Below are 17,168 nucleotides of genomic sequence, written 5' to 3'. Positions count from 1 at the left end.
TATATATACGCGCTGTAGTTTCGATAGCCCATGATATGCAGGTGCCCCAATATATTAATTTTATAGCAATTGGTTATATTTTTTTGGGTGAAGGCTCAAATATATTATCGAACTTTAAGAAAAATATATTTATGCCATCAGTTAAAAGTTTGGCTCATCTATGTCATTGTCGTTTGAAAAAAAAGGCTTCTCTACGTTATTTTTTACTCTGATTTTGCAAAACCATTTTTTACAACTTTAACACTTTTCAATTAGGGTTTTGGATCAAATGCATTATTGCTTCTTCTTTCTCAAGGACACGTGAAGAACAAAAACTCCTAAATTTCCAATTTCTTAAATTCTTCATGAAATCACCTCAAATTTCGATCATGTCATTAATTTTGTATATATATAAAAAGGTAAATTTCTAAAATTATTTGTGGAGTTAAAAAGATCCACTGATATTGAAAAGAAATATTCCAAAAAAATGGAAATCGGTCCAGAAATTTCAAAAATCTGTTTTAATTTGTGTTTCAGTTGTTGTTTTTGACGCTACATATTTGTTCTCTAGAGCTTTTTCAGTCTATGTTAAAAAATTTATGAATCTTTGTTGAGTTATGTTTATATTGAGTTCAAAAGATATTGATTTTTCTTAGTCCTTTCTAAAAAGAATAATAAATTTATATATTTAATAAAATAATCTAATCCGACAAACATACTTAATTTAGACTAAGAAGTTTCAAAAAAGTTCTTTTATAAACTTTTTGTCAAGTCACATTACATCATATAAATTGGGACAAAACTTGCAAAGCACAGAGATCTAGAGCATTCAGATCTGTATAAGATGCAATTAATTTATTGATTTTGAGTAAAGGAGAAACGAAAATAAACCAACTTACTACTTTTTTTCAATGATTTTCGAGTGCTCAAGCATCTAGCTAGCGTCCTGCAACTAACAAAGTAAAAGAAGGTAAATACTTTGCAATTTCTTCTTTCATTTTATGAAAATCAGAGAGAAATTACTTACCCATGAGATCTAAGTTCATAACAAGGAAGAGATGAAGAAAGTTGATCACTCTGGTATTTTCCCTAAAGATGATTGATAGATTGTTTGACTGAAAACTTATATTTTAATTAAATAAATTATAAATTTTATTTTAAATTTAGGGACAAGATACTAGTATCCCTAGACTATAGCACTTAAACTAAAATAAGGTCATATTAATCTTGAACTCATTCTTTTTTGTAATTTTTTACACTTTTTCGGCCTACGTGGCTTCCAGACACTCTCACACGTCTCATTTAAGTGGAGTCACAGAGTGTGTTACATAAGCCAAAAGGTGTAAGAAAATTGAACAAATAATGAATTTAGGGGCCTTTTGGTTACTAGTTAGAGTTATGCAGGGTTAAGTTATGCAGATATTAGTTATGCAGGGTTTAGTTATGCAGATATTAGTTATGCAGGGTTTAGTTATGTAGGTATTAGTTATGCAGGGTTTAGTTATGCAGAGTTTAGTTATGTTGAGTTTAGTTATGCGGGTATTAACTATGTGGATATTAATTATGTAGGAATTATTTTCTTATGTAGAGATTATAATACATGAATTATTAACTATTGAATATTAAACTTGTTGTAAATTATTAATATATATTATTTACAAAATAATAATACATGCTAATAAAATGTGGACTATATTGAATAATATATAATGCTAATATTTGATTAGCATATGTACCGTCAAAAATATACAATTAAATTTTGGGAGAAGGGTCTGATATACCCCTTAACTTTCTCATTTAGAGCTGATATACCCCTTGTTATGAAAGTGGTTCATATATACCCCTATTTGTAAACAAATGGCACACATATACCCTTTTCCTCTAACGGAAATGAAAAAAAAATAATTTTAATCTAAATTTTTATTATTTTTTTCTAAAAATATAATCCCATATGGGTAAATTTAATCATCGTCAAACATATTTTTTTTGACTTTTTTTTGTTTCAATGACTAATTTATAATTATTATTTTGATAATCAAATTTATTTATGTTTCACTAATATTCTTGTAAAACTTATTGTAGATGACAAAATTTTTTCTTCGAATACGAAATTAAATTACAATACACAGTAAAAAAAATAGTTTAATTTTTTTTTCTTTAAACTAAATAATGAAAGAAAAAAACAAAATAAGAATAAGACTCAAATAATTATAATAAAAGAAGTCAAAAAATAATTTATGTATGAAAAAAATTACAATATACCTTGAACTTTGATAGAAGAATCATATATATCCCTAAATAATTTTTAAAAAAAAATTAGAAGTAATAATATAAATTTAAAATAAATTTTTTAACTTCCGTTAAATGAAGGGTATATGTGAGTCATTTTATAACGGCAGGGGTATATGTGAGTCGTTTGTATAACAGTAAGGGCATATATGAGCCACTTTTATAACGAGGGGTATATCAGCTCCAAATGACAAAGTTGAGGGGTATATCAGACCCTTTTCCCTTAAATTTTTAATATTAAAAAATATTTATATTTGCATAAATAAATAAAAATGGTAAGTATATAAAAAGAAATAAAAATAGTCTATATATATGATAGGAAAACAATAAATTTTTAATTAAAAAAATTAAAAGAAATGAAAATGGTCCATATATAAAAAGAAATCAAAAATAAACATATATAGAAAACAGTAAAGTTGCCAATTAAGAAATAAAATAAATTTATAGGGTAAATGTGTAATTTATCATTTTAATACATGTATAACTAATACCTACATAACTTATTCCACCTTCTACCCTGCATAACTTTATACATAGATTCCCTCATAAGTTATGTAGGTATTAATTATGTAGAACTACAAAAAATGCAACCAAACACCGTATAAATTAATACATGAATAACTTTTATACAACATTTAAATTTTTACCAACCAAACATGGTATAAATTATGTTAACTTTTACAACTAACACAAAACTTCTACGAAACATAGTAAAACTAATGTAACTTTTAATACATGTATAAGATATTTTTTATACAAAAACCAAACGGCTCCTTAGGAGGTAATAGGACATTAGATTAGTTAAGGTGTGTCTCTAAAATTTCGATTTTAGTCTAGGGAGGTAATTGTGTCTTATCCCTTAAATTTATAATGTCTCGTGTTATCCTATATATGAATGACATATAGTACGAAATGATATCAAGTTTGATCTTGTTTATTTTTATTCTTTTATTTCACTTCAAATAATAGACTTTTCAATTACTTTTTGCTCGTTTTAGTGCTCTAGAAATTCTTGGATTTTTTGCGATATGAAATTGAATGTCATAATTCTAATTTGTATTTTACTTTTTATTGGTGTTGTTGGGAAATTTGCATAGATGGTCGCCTGATGTTACAGAGGGTCCCATTTTAGTATCTGTTTTAATTCATGCAACTACAATGATAACAATTGGTGTATTCATGATAACATGGTACTCCCATTTATTTGAATGATGATGTTATTTACTTTTGCATAAGTTATGACGTTATTCCTTGCGGCAACCACTAAAATATTACAAAATAATTTAAAGAGGGTCACAATTAGCTTATTCAACTTGTTGTCCACTAGGATCTTTACTTGTGACACCTCTAAATATTCAGTTAGCATCTTTCACTTAATGAATCATGCCCTTTTTAAAACATAATTATTCCTGAGTGCAAGTTCTATGACTCATGCCTTATCGGATAAGAAAGATTTCTGAAAGACCCTCATGTGACGTCCTGCCACTTTGCCAGTTAGATTTCGCATCCGGATAAGGGCGGAGGATTCTAGAGTTTTTGAGGAGAGGCTTGCGGAGAACTCTAGAACCCTTAAGATTTCTCAAGAAGGCTATGAAAAGTCCTAGATAAGTAGAAATATCTAGAAAGGGACCAATGTGTAAATATCTTAGGAATTTGTAAATTATTATAAATTACACTTTAGTCCTTAGGTGGTGGTATAAATATAGGCACCCTTCATCTGCAAGGCATCACTCAAGTTTGTAAAGTAATCTTCCAAAGTAGGGGTATACATGACCGGGTTGGTTCGGATTTTTCAAATATCAAACCAAATCATTTGTCTTTGATTTTTGAACTTATAAACCAAACCAAAGCAAACCAATAAACTCGAGTTTTTCAACTTCGAGTAATTTCAGATTTTTTGGGTTTTTTAGATTTTTGAGTTTTTTCAATAAAGTATTAATACAAACATATAATTTATTTGTACTTCAAATATTTTTTTAATCCTACAAAAATGCAACTATATAAGTTATTTCTCAAGAAAATAACAAAAAATATGATATGATTAATGACACTACAATATCCAACAAAAAAATAATAATAATATCGCTTAAAACAAATATTACAAATTAATAAGTTATAATGAAATTGATCATAATTTAAAGTACTAAATCATGATAAAATAAGTTTAGTAAGTATTAGTTACATGACTAAATAATAAAAGAAAGTAAAATTAGATCACGTATTTTAATTATCTAAATCTATGTAAAACTAAAAAGACAAATATTCAATATTATTCTCATTCTTAGTGTTGAATTGATTTTCGTTTTGCATCAGTATTAATTTGATTTTTTTAAACTTTATTATAACTAACAACATGTATGGACTATAATCTTTATTAATCATTAAGAATTCTATCTTCAAAACATGAAATCAATATGTTAAAGATAAAAATTATGAAAAAGTATAAGACATATTTAATAATTATGTCAAAGTAAGTATTTTTACATATAAAATAAAATTTTAAAATTATATATATAATGTCGGGTTGGTTTGGTCTCGGGTTATTTTTTTTAGTTGAAACTAAACCAACCCAAATATAGTCGAGGTTTTTTTATACAACACCAAACCAAGTCAAACAAAACCACTATTCGGGTTTTTTTTTGGTTTGACTCGGTTTGTGGTCTGGTTCAGTTTTTGGTTCGATTTTGTACACCCCTATTCTAAAGCAATACAAAAGTCTTCTTCAAAGATCTGTCTTGTTCTTTCTAAGTCTTTTCCGAGAATTCTCTTAGCGATCCAAGTCTTAAAAGCTTTCTTGAGCTTACAAGATCTTGAAATATTAGTGAATATGTTGTCAAAAGCCGCACAGAGCTTTAGCAAACACTATAAGTCCGTGACAACGTGGTAATGTATAGGATACACATTATGATAACAAGTGGACATACCTAGTGAAATCCTACAAATGGGAAGTGTGAAGGGTAGAAATACAGATCTTACCATTACCACATAGAGGTAGAAAAGTTATTTTCCGAAAGATCCTCAACTCAAGTGAAAAAGAAAGAGATGGTGAAGAAAAGATAGTAAGCAACATGAAAACGAAACAAAGTCTATCAGAAGGGAGTAAGTACGACAATAAAATAATGTTATAATATTAAACAAACACCATACTATGACAGATTATTGAAAACAAGAATAAACATTGACATATATCAAAAACAAGAACTACAATAAAACACGGCATAATACATAAATATGCTATTTAACTTGGCATCAGCTCACATTTATGACCTCCAACTTTGTCTGTGCACAAGTAGACACTTAAATTTGTAGAAATTAGTTGAACAAAGCGACACACACGTCGTACATGACATCTTATGTGGCAATTTGCATCTTACTTGGTGTTCTACATGTGTTCATTTGTTTAAAGACATAATAAATAAACATGACTCTTAACTTGACTTTAGCGGACAACTATGCCCTCCAACTTTAAGTTGTATCATATCTTGTCTTATCACTTAGCTTCTTGACAATACTTATTTGGTCCATCTCTACCTCTCCTCATACTCTCTATAAGCAACCTCTCGCACCCTTCATTGATCATGTCCTCTGCATTCCAATGTATAACTGTGCTGGTATGGAGGTAGTGCTAACCTTTGGCTGACCCTATGCATATCTATTATCCAACCTCTTCTCCCAGCTCATACTGTGTAGATGCAGATCATCTGACCCACAAATAGCTCCTGAGGTTCCAATTCTAGATATACTCATAAACTAGAATCATCTCATAATTTTACCTATACTCATAAACTAGAATCATCTCATAATTTTCATGACAGTATCGTATAAAATGAAACTAGATGTGGATGGTTGCTAGGGATGACAATGGGGCGGGGAGGATGAGTTTAAGGCTATGCAGGGCAGGGCGGGGCGAGTTTAAGGTTGTGCGAGGCGGGTTAAAGTGGGTTCTTTGTAAGTTAATGTGGAGCAAGACGGATTGCGGATATATGTGATTTCATGTGGATTCAAACTTAATTTTAAATTATAACAAATGGTGATAAAACATTATTTATTAAAATAATTTCTTTACGTAAACTGTTTTGAATGGCTAAGAAACTAAAAAAAAAGAGAAAATTATCTCACTACTTGCATTTAATATGTTGTTATTACATCAATAAAATCAATTCAAATCTACCAAAAAAAATGTTGCTGACAGATCTAAAAGTGTTATAAAACATTGTAATGTTAAAATAATAGTATGACATGTTAATTTTAGCGATTAACAGCTAACAAAAATTTTGATTTCTTAAGTTAGAAAACTTATTAAGCCTATTATTTTAAATCACATCAGGATGAATCAAGAAGCTTCTGGTATACATCTTCAACAAGACGATCTCCGATATTTAAGTGCTTAGTAATGCATAACGTATTGAGATAAGAATTCAAGTATGACAAGTAGTGAAACTATGCAATTACAGTTTGCACTATGATGGGATTTGACATGAAACTTTATTACTTGTTTTAAGAATAAAAGTTGAATAGTATCTGATATCCGTGCTTGTGGAAGGTAGTAGGTAACCGTTGGATTAGCCAAGGAGCAGTTCAGATGGGCCCAACAAAAAATTAATGGAGACATGCAAGCAGCTCGTCTTTTAACAATATGATCATACTAGGTAACTTCATAAGATGTTTAATAGAAATGTAAAGAAATTCCATCGTGCAAAGGTAACTTCAGCCATTTATTTTGCATTTCATTCTTCAAAGAAGGCTGACACATGGATGAGGGAATAAATTCACTCATTTCAATTTGAGACTATCTCAGAAAAGTCAAATCACGTCGAGTTAAGGTCTTCTTACTGCATCTCTTTCGACATCTGTTGATCAGGACCTCACATTTCCTTGTAGAATAAATGGGGAGAATGAAATTTTTGAAAGATAAGAGTCGGGCCTTGAAAGGCTGCCTACGTATCTCGCAAGTAGAATTCAGGCCCTACGTAGTTCGAGTACAAAAGAAAAGACTTGTTTTTTTATTCATTCATTCATTTTCAGTTGTTTTGCTCAAAAAATGAATAAAATATTAAAAATGGCTAAGTTTCAAAAAGTCAATTAATCTTATGATTTAAGAGAAATCGATTTCCCGAATTAACAGAATCGCCACTTAATTTTTTTAATAAAAATAAGAAAAACTTATAAATTATTTTCAAAAGTTTTAACACAGATTAAATTAATTGAAAAAAGATTCGAAGTTCAAATGTATATTCCGAAAAGATGTTAGGCCCTCGAAATGCCCGCTAACTCGTGGTTAACCGGCGATTTAACTAAAAGACGTTGATTATTTTTTAAAATTTAGTAAGCGTATGAGTCTATATAAAAAGAACGGAAAAGGGCCTAAAATACCCTCAAAGTATTGGAAATGGTATAAAATTATCCCCCATCCACCTATTGGCTCCAAATACCCTTCCCACCCACCTATTGGATCCAAAATACCCTTGTCATCCACCTTTTGATTCAAAATTGACCACTTATTTAACGGTTTTATATTTAAACTATTTAAATATTTTTTTTAAATACGTGGCGCTCAACTATTTGTTATAATTTAACTTATTAATATAATTTATAAATCAATCCACCACCCACCCATTACTAATTAAACCCCTCTAAATTAATAAATCCGTCACATTATTAATGCAACAACAGATTAGCTATTACCAATTGAGTGTTTTTAAAAATTTGAGGCGAAAATATCTATAGAAATAAATTATCATACATTCAAGTGTCTAAATAAAATTACCGATAAACTTAAAAGTCTGACTATGTTTATCTTAATTATTCTTACATCTCAAATATGTGATGTTACTTCATAAGTAACTTTTTTTTTAAAATAATATATTAAAGGTTTTAAAACAAATAATAAATATTTATAAAATTATATTTTTAAAAAATGCATGAATTAATTCGGGAAATATTACTTCTTTACCTTTAATCATAAATTTCTCATTCAATCTTGAAAGAAAGTGTCCTCCTAAATAAGCGGCTCAACCTAAATTTAATTGGGGCTTCGATTCGGACTCGAATAATTTTGAATGTTATTTTCAGGAATCTATAATTTCATCGTGTTTTAGTAGTGTTTATGATGATTTTGATATTATAATTGGATTATTAATAGGGTGAGGTTTAGTTAGTAATTAGTGGGTAGTGGGTTGGTTTATAAATTATATTAATAAATTAAATTATAACCAATAATTGAACGTCAAGTATTTTAAAAAATATTTAAAGAGTTTAATTTTAAAACAATTAAAAAAGTGGTCAATTTTGAATCCAAAGGTGGATGATAAGGGTATTTTGGAGCCGGATGAAAAGGGCATTTTGGAGCCAATAGGTGGATAAAGGGTAATTTTGTACCATTTTCAATATTTCAAGGGTATTTTAGACCCTTTTCCGTAAAAAGAATTATTTGAAAGGAAACTTGTTGGGCTGTTGGAATCAAAATGACCAAATGAAATTAGGCCTAATCAAGGTGCGTATACATGGTTGTATACTAATGTATATAGGCAGCATATCGAAGGTATGAATGAAGCCTTCTTTTGAGCTATTACGACCTGCATTTTCAGTTTCTGGCCCCTCTTTTATTCCTTTGACCCATGGCTGCTGCATTTTAACCTGTATAAAACCGTATTCCATCGTATATTGGTGTATACAAGCTGTATTTCAGCTTATTATCAGCCTTCTGAAACCTGTAATTTAAGTTTCCAGCCTTATTTGTTGCTTTTCGACCTATTCACCTGACTCGAAAGAGAAGAAAGTGGATGTGACGGACCTTTAAGTCCATCCAAAATGTAAAGGCAAATGAATTTGGGTCCAATTCAGACTCCATACAAGGAGTTCACATGTAGAAAAATGAGAACAAAAAATTAACATTCATATAAAATCAATATCCCCGAATTATATCTACAAATATTGGCAATAACTAAAACGAGACTAACACCAACTAAAGGTTATAATCATATGAAGTCAAACAATATATTGTGCGAAAAAAATTGAAGGAAAAGAAACAGAATATATAATCTATAATACAAATCATTCCGCAAACCATGGAACATGTATCCTATATTTAGGAGTCTTTGTAAACTAAATGAAACAAGTGATTACTGCTATTGAACTAACAAAATAACATGCTGGAAATTTAATTTCTAGGCCTCAAAATATTAGACAATTAGCAGAAACTTAAGTGATCCAAACTGAAGCTGCATTTTTAACGCTAAGGACGACAAATACACATTGATATGAGTGTGTATTGTTTCGCTTATACTTCTCTGGAGAAGTCGATTGCAGAAAATAGATTAGTATTTGTGTGGGTAATGGGGGTATTGGGTGGGTTAAATGGGTCATTGGGCGGGTATTTAAATTTTGGGTTAATTAATTGGTCAAATCAGGTCAAGCCATAGGATTGCGTCACGTGTCACTAATTATTCTTATGTTAGAGGGAGGGGCAAATGTGTTCTAATTTTTGGACGGTAAAGGTATTATATTGTTGTATTGAAAGTATAACGAAGGGTATTTGCATACCATTATGATAGTTTGGGGGTATATTTGTCCTTTTTTTCATTGGTTAAATCTTAATTATTATTTTTTATTATGTCATGTATGATAATTTAAATAAGAAAGAGGAGAATGTAGAGAAGATAAATTAAGAGGAGCTTCATCTATAAATGTGATTATAGACTTATCTCTTACTAAATTAAGGGGTCGTTTGATAAAGTGCATTAGAAATGAGTGAAATGGTCTGATGGACACTTATACTTGTATCAGTTTGTATTCTGGACCCTTTTAGTTATCATTTGTCAACTGAACCCTTAGACTCAATTTAATGAGACTTTTAAACCCCTCCAACATGTTTGTAGCTCACTTTCTTTTACATAAATAACATGTTATATCCACGTCATATATATTAATGTCATATCATAATTATTTCTTAATTATTTTTTAAAATTATTTAATAAAAGGTAAAATAATAAAATTTTGTTTATTCTTCAAAGTAAAACGCCATACATTTCATTCTCCCAATATTCACTGTTCACGGACAACATTTACCGAGAAGCCATTCTTGCCGCCGTCGCCATTTTTGCCGGCGAAATTGCACATACTCTCTCCCTCACCTGTCTTCATCTCCGCCGCACACCATCGCCATTTCCTCCTCCAACCTTCACAAAATCAAACAACCTAAGACACCACACCACTAGATTTGGCCGAGAAACCTCTTCGCTGCCATGACCTCACACCCTCACCCACCTCGTTCTCCTCCCCGCTTTCTCCCTCCCCAGTTGATCAGTGGACTCAAGATGTGCCCAAGATCAGATAAATTGATGTTAAGCAATTGCGGAGAAGAAGAAAAAAGGTTGGGCATGGATGAAAATGGTTGAAAATTTGATAAAATAGTGGGTGAAGAAGAAGGATATTTTTTAATTAACGTAAAAGGGTCAAAAATATCCTTAAACTATCTGAAATAGCTCATATATACCCTTAAACTATATTTTGGCTCAAACCTACCCTTCCCGTCATATTATTGGGTCAAAAGTACCATTCTTATTAACGGAAGTTGTTAAATGCCATGTGGATGCCATATGGATGATGCCACATTGCATGCCAATAGGATTCCACTGCCACATATACTAAAAGCAAAAGGATAAAAAAAATACCCTTAAACTATCCGAAATAGCTCATATATACCCTTAAATTATATTTCGGCTCAAAACTACCCTTCCCGTCAAACTATTGGGTCAAAAATACCCTTCTTATAAACAGAAGATGTTAAATGCCATGTGGATGCCACATTGCATAACAATTATGTTGCACTGCCACATTGACTAAATCCCTAAATCTTAATTACTCATGTTCCCCTCATTTCATTATTTTCCAGAAACGATTTCACCCTTTCTCCCTCATTTCGCGGCTAGGGTTTTACAGTTTTTTTCGTCGCTGGTTTTCAAAGTGGATATTCTTGGTTGTCGGTTAGTAAAACTTTTTTCTTATTTTATTGTGTTTACAACCACGAAAATCAACTTTGAATCTTAGCTCCGAAGAAAGTTAAGAAACCTTGACCGCGAAATGACGGGAAAATTGTAAAATTCTAGCTATCATACTTAGAAATCGTAAATATAATAAAATAAGAAAAAATATTTACTAACCTACAAGCATGAATATATACTTTGAAACTCAGCCCCCAAAAAAGCTACGAAGCCTTAGCTGATAGGGGAAAGTTGTGAAATCCTAACTATTTCTGGAAATAATGAAATGAGGGTGGGGGGGGNNNNGGGGGGGGGGGGGGAGTAATTAGGTTTAGGGATTTAGTCTATGTGGCAGTGGAACCTTTATTATTATGCAATGTGACATCCACATGACATTTAACATCATCAGTTAACAAGGGTATTTTTGACCCAATAGTTTGACGGAAAGGGTAGTTTTGAGCCAAAATAGCGTTTAAGGGTAAATATAAGCTATTTCGGATAGCTTAAGGGTATTTTTGACCCTTTTTATTTAGTCTACGTGGCAGTGAAATCCTATTGGCATGCAATGTGGTATCCACATGGCATTTAACAACTTCCGTTAATAAGAAGGGTACTTTTGACCCAATAGTATGACGGAAAGGGTAGTTTTGAGCCGAAATAAAGTAGAAGGGTATATGTGAGCTATTTCGAATAGTTTAGGGGTATTTTTGAGCCTTTTCCGTTTAATTAATTATTTTTATAATTTTAATAATTTTTTGACCGATTCTCTGTCGTCTATGTAAATTGCTTATTCAAATCCTCCATCCCCGTCCACGATGGTGGCTGGAAAGAAGACCAAGAAGACTCATGAGAGCACCAAGAACAGGCTCACTCTTGTTATGAAAAGCAGTGAAGAGACATTTGATTTGATGTTGTTTTGGATCCTATTCAGAAGTTGCTCGATTCAAGAATGTATTTTTATGAATTTCCTGACACAAGTATTACGAAATTGATACAAAAACGTATTTTTTGAAAATCTATGAAATGGGTATGAAGGAAATTGATGCAAGAACGTATTTTTCTAGAAAATTTGAATTGTGTTTTGACCTAATTATATTTGACTAAATCTTTATCATATAAATTGAAACAGATGGAATATTTTTTTTTAGCTTTCCCTTTTCTTCCTTTTTTTTTCTCACATACGGTATGTGACATACCCAAGCTTTTCATCCTTTTTATTCCACATACCCAATCTATTCTTTCCCTTTTTTTCCACATACCCAAGCTTTTCTTCCTTTTTATTCCACATACCCAATCTTTTCTTCCTATTTTATTCCACATATCCAAGCTTTTCTTCCTTTTTTTTCCACATACCAATCTTTTCTTCCTTTTTTATTCCACATACCCAATCTTTTCTTCCTTGTTTGCCACATACCCAAGCTATAAATTGCACATTCATGGCCTTTTTTTATTTTATTTTTCAAATATTAAATTCATAATGCACACAACACCATAATTCAAAGGGTTTTTTTAACAGGTAGCTTATAGATGAGGTAGACAATCTCCATTTTTGGATCTTGTATTTCGGTAACGTGTGTAAGATATGAGGAAGGTGATTTTAATAGTGTTTAAGATAGAAGTTTCGGACGAAACTTGGATTTTGCTTTATGAATATCGAATAAAAGATGAAACAGTTTCTTAAACAGTATTTGGTCCTAACAAATTAACTGATTTTCCACATAATTGTGGACAAAATAATACTTATTTTCCTTTTGTTGATCACACTATAAACAAAGTGCAAATTCAAAGCCTATTAACTGTCTAAAACATACTAAGAATAGATGTAAGCAACAACACGCTAACTATAAATCACATCAGGAATAAGAACAGAACCAACTAGATGACCATATTTTTCAGAGTCGTTAATGGCGTGACTGCTCAGCACAATTGTAGGAAGTAGAACGAGTACAAATATGTAGTGTTTTATCGACAGTAAGCAGACATATTGTCGATCTTGGCATAAGAACTAACATTTCTACAAAGGAATGGTACTTGATACTTGTGCTGGTGAAAGATAGCAGGTAACCGGTGGAATAGCAAAGGTGCGGTTCAGATGAGCCCAACAAAAAATGAATGGAGATATGCAATCAGGTCATCTCTGTATGATGATACTCTAAAAAAGAAAGATCATATTTCATACTAGACTATATATGCTTATTACCTCATGTAACATCATAAGGTGTTCAACAGGAAATGGACAGAAAATCCATTGTGCAAAGGTAACTCTAGCCATTTATTTTGCATTTACATTCTTCAAAGAAGGTGGACACATGGATGAGACAAACGTGTGAAACAACCAGATACCCCATATCCACTGGTAGAGCAATGTATGTTTTCAAAATTAACATTCTTTCTATATAACTTAGTTAAATAAATTGTTACAAAAACACGAAAAAAGAAAAAAAAACTTCATATGATTCATGAAACATAAGTGGAATTAACAAACACCTAAGGAAGAACGTATGTACCAATTTCACTTAGAGAGATCATCCAACTTTAATGTTCCGATCAGAGCAACATTAGAATTGGCATCAACATGACTGCTAGGGATGGTACTGTCTTCTTAAGGATCATCTTAAATGACAGACTCTTGGAGATGAAGTGCATACTCCAGATTCCGTAGCACATCACCCATAGATGGCCTATCTACACCAGAGATAGCTAAGCATTTCACCGTTGTTTCTCCAAATTTCCTGAGGGACCATAGATGGCCGCAAGATTGGGATCTATTATTTTTTCCAACATTCCCTTCCTCTGTGAATCCATAGCCCATGCAGCTATATTTAAACTAACAATCTCCCCTGGAATAGATTGAACTGTGGGAGAACCAGCGCAAAGAACTTCAATTAAAACAACACCCAAGAATAAACATCAGATTTTTCTGTTAGCTGTCTCCTCATAAAATACTCAGGGTCTACCTCGAGCCTTGTTCTTTCGATGGGTGTTCTAACATATGTTTGATCAAGCTCAAGCATTGTCTTGGATAGTCCAAAATCAGCAATTTTTGGCACAAAATTCTCATCAAGCAATATGTCTGGGAGACTTGACGTCCCGATGTATAATTCTGTTAGTATGAAGGTAGTGGAGACCTCTGGCTGCCCCGATGCATATCTTCAGCCTCTGCTCCCAACTCAAAGTGAGTAGAGCTGAATCATACAAATGGTTCCCATGCTTTAAATACTCAAAAATTAGAATCATCCCATTGTTATCATCACAGTATCCAATCAATAAAACCAGATTGGGATGGCGGAGCTGCGAGAGAATTTAAATTTGTTTTTGGAACTTTTCAACAACTTGTTGAGATATAGAATCATACCTTTTTAAGGCCACCTTTGTTCCATCACATAAAACACCCTTGTAAACCTTCCCAAAGTCACTCACTTCAATGAGAAACTTGTTATCGAAGTTGTTAGTTGCTTCAAAAGGAATTCGAAAACTTCTCTGAGGAACTGAATCACTTGTGGAAGTTGTTCCCTTCGAATGTTTGCTTCCCATGGTGTCCTTTGACCTACTCCTAAGCAAAATCACAATAAGTTTTCAAGTAGATATTCAAATAGGAACCCTAAAAACGATCTAGAACAATTGCAACTATAATTAATGAAAATCACAACTATGTAAACAAAACAGAAACTTGAGGAACCTCTGATTTTAACACAACGGTGGAGATTTGCAGAAGACCAGAGACTCAAACTGTACAGTGGCAAAACTCAAAAATACTACACCAAATTGGTTTGTTGAATACTTCATAAATGTTTTTAAATAAATAGCTAGCAAATTAAATATTTTCATCTTTTACTCCATCTTTATTTTTCATATCTTGACTTTGACTAATTCTCGGACACGTACGTTGTATGTGTATCACATGTTATTTAATATCAAACATTTCAAATGATATAAATTATTTTAGAATAATTGATGCATTATACAATATTTAAAGAATAAAAATGATGTTTCTGGTGAAACATTCAATTAAGGTTGCAATTTGCAAAGATTAATAGAATTTGAAGAATTTATGATTAAATTTATAAAACCCTTTTCTTTTAATCATGTGGGATACACTATATTTATTGGTAAAAAAAAAAGATTACTACCTCAATTATATGATTTGTCAAGATTGCCAAATATCTAATACTATATTTCCATATAAAATTAAAGAAGTTAATTAAACAAAGCAATATATCAATAAGAAAAAAAATGACCAATGAATAAAAAATTACATAAGAACTATAAGATGTGAAAAATATCAAGTGTAATGGACTAACATTTTCTATTCAATTTATAAAGAGAGAAATTGTGTACATGAAAGGTTGTGAATGAATGTATTTGATTGTAGAAGCTAAAAAGTTTAACAATAAAGTCATTAAGAAGTGAAAAATAATAAAAGGCATAATACATAATGTGCCCTTTAACTTGGCTTCAAATCACATTTATGCCCTTCAACTTCGGATGTGCACAAATAGACACTTAAACTTGTATTAAGTTGAACAAAAAGACACACATGTCCTACATTTCATCATACATGTCATTTTTTGTCCAACGTGGTGTTCAACGTGTATTATGTCATGTAGGACTCATGTGTTTATTTATTTAAAAGTTGAATAGTTAAAGTGTCTGTTTGTGCATTATGAAAGTTGGAGGCTAAAGTTAAAATTTGAAACCAAGGTTAGGATCCAATATATGTGTTATGCCATAGTAAAATGTGACATCTAACCATGTATTCTCTTCAATTAAATATTGATATTGTATGAATCTCTCCATATGCTCTAACTTCTCTCTTCATATGCTCTAATGTTTATTTTTTTCTAATCTAAAATGATAATTGTTTTAAGTGCTCAAAATTCAGCAATTAAGAAGAAAAATTGTTAATGCAACTCAATGATAATGGCAAAAGGAATACTCATAAATGAACTTCAACCATTCCAGATATTTGTAGAGGAGTGTTCCACCTTAACGAGAAGCCTCGGCGGGAGGGGTGGTGGACGAAGTGAAAGCGAGAATGCTTGCTTCAGCAACACAAAGACTGAGAATCCATTGCCTCCAAAAACCTAAGATTCCTTTGCAAGATTCGTCCACGGAGGGTGAGTTAGACCCTAAGATCAGGCTGAAAGACGTAGTTGATGGACAACAAGTGAATATATCTTCACTGCCCCTTGTTGGTCCAGGGGACAGAGGAGGCCTAGGTTAGCCAAAAGATGGTTATCAATTCAAGAACGTTACTACTATTTCCGCGTAAGAAGGGGTAGACAATGCCTCGAGCCAATGTTCGAATTTTTGTAGTAGCAATGTAGAGTTCATTTTGGAGATCTAAGAAATTTTTGTCTTTGAGTAGAGACTATGAGCAAAAAAGCATAATGAAAAGTCATGTTCTGCTCGTGGGGAGAGAAATGCGGAAAAGTGGGATCCTCTTATCCGTGCTCACTTTCGTTTTAAAAGTTAGATTTGATTTATAATTAACACTCAATAGAAGGAATTCTAAACCTTTGAAAGGCGAAACATTTTAACGCTACGCTTTTCCTTTAGTGCCTCCCTCTAGGCGGGACTCACAATCAAAGGATGCATAGAGTGAAGTTGTCACCATAAACTAAGGTAAAAAAATATTACATGTGCTAGTTGATGGAGATGACAATTATTATAGCCAATATATCTAGTGTCACTTGCAATTGAAAATAAACAAATTTTTGAAACAATTATTTCATTAACACTTCTTAGTTGAACTTCTTGCAGTTGACACGAATCTGACCTCTCTTTCCGGTCAATGGCTTGATATTACCCATCTTAATCATAATTTTTGTAATAGCTCATATGGTCACTCAACTATGCACTCTTCTCTCATAAAGTCACTCAACTTTGAATTTTAATTTCAAAAGTCACTCAACAAAT

At 31.6% G+C, this 17,168-nt stretch overlaps 1 protein-coding gene and 1 pseudogene across 2 annotated transcripts in view; both read right to left on the bottom strand.

Moving 5' to 3' along the window:
* LOC107018942 (receptor-like protein kinase HERK 1) overlaps window positions 1-1,123 on the bottom strand; it is a 3,452-nt gene extending 2,329 nt beyond the window's left edge. Inside the window, exons 1-2 of one of the 2 annotated variants that reach the window (XM_015219539.2) lie at window positions 1,007-1,123; window positions 879-931 (exon numbers count right to left, since the gene is read on the bottom strand). The gene's annotated coding sequence lies outside the window, so the exon portion shown is untranslated. The remainder of the gene's footprint in view (window positions 1-878; window positions 932-1,006) is intronic. The other variant, XM_015219541.2, reaches the window with a different exon arrangement.
* Window positions 1,124-13,606: 12,483 nt separating this feature from the next.
* On the bottom strand, window positions 13,607-15,052 carry LOC107019933 (annotated as a pseudogene).
* Between the last annotated feature and the right edge of the window lie 2,116 nt (window positions 15,053-17,168).

This window comes from Solanum pennellii, chromosome 5 (genome assembly GCF_001406875.1).
Source record: "Solanum pennellii chromosome 5, SPENNV200".
NCBI classification, from domain to species: Eukaryota; Viridiplantae; Streptophyta; class Magnoliopsida; order Solanales; family Solanaceae; genus Solanum; species Solanum pennellii.
Note: the sequence above shows the minus strand (reverse complement) of the source record. Positions and strands in the feature narration are given on the sequence as shown.